Genomic DNA, 869 nt, shown 5'->3' with positions numbered 1-869 from the left:
GGGGGGGGGGGGGGAGAACAGGCGCACACAGGCAGCTCCCTGCCACTATGTGCACTCTTAGGGGTCCACCCCTTAGATCTGTGTGGGGCAGGTGTGCACCGAGGGCTCAGGATCCTGCCCTGCTGCCCTCCCCTGGGGCCGCTCCAGCCTGGTGGATGGATGCGACCCGGTGCAGCAGGTCAGAGGGGCAGCATGGGGAGCTGCTTGCCGCTGCGAGCTCAGCACTGCCTTAGTGACATGTGCCCTGCATGTGCGGCAGCAGTGAGGGCAGCGGCATGGGGTTGTGTCCCTCACTGCAGCCCCGTGCACAGGGGACACATCACCAGGGCAGCGCAGAGCTCACAGCAGCAAACAGCTTTCCTGCATAGCCCCACTCTGCCCTGCAGCACTGGGTTACACACACCAGGCTGTGGAGGCTCCAAGGGAGGGTAGCAGGGCAGCAGCCCAACCCCACAGTGGGCAGCCTGCCCCACCCCTCCCCCACACACAGATCTGGGGGGCACAAGTCCTCCCTGACCCCCAAAAGAGTGTGCACAGCAGGGGGAGCCAGCCTCTCCCCCTCACCTGAGCCCACAGCAGGCAGTGTCGGGGGAGCCAGGCTCCGCTCTGCTGTAGCGGCCACAGCCTCCTCCCAGGGGCAGTGGACCCGGGTCCCTGACCCCATAGCTCTAGCAGTTGGGTGCCCCCTGCAGCAGGACTGGAGGGGGGCTGTGGGTGGGGGGAGTGAGGGCCATGAGCAGGGCTGGGGGGGCTGTGGGGAGGAATGAGGAGCACCAACCGGACTGGGGGAGGGGGAGCTATGGGGGTCCTTTCATTTTAATCATGAATTGCAATTCTTTTTTAAATCAGAGAATTTGTGATTCCCCCCC

The 869-nt window shown here is 64.8% G+C and overlaps 1 protein-coding gene across 2 annotated transcripts in view; it reads right to left on the bottom strand.

Annotated features, from left to right (window-relative positions):
- Positions 1-869, bottom strand: part of USP6NL (USP6 N-terminal like) — a 222,427-nt gene that overhangs the window by 110,768 nt on the left and 110,790 nt on the right. The window lies entirely within an intron of this gene.

This window comes from Gavialis gangeticus, unplaced genomic scaffold (genome assembly GCF_001723915.1).
Source record: "Gavialis gangeticus isolate Ggan-Ray unplaced genomic scaffold, GavGan_comp1, whole genome shotgun sequence".
NCBI classification, from domain to species: Eukaryota; Metazoa; Chordata; order Crocodylia; family Gavialidae; genus Gavialis; species Gavialis gangeticus.
This window is presented reverse-complemented; position numbering and strand designations above follow the sequence as displayed.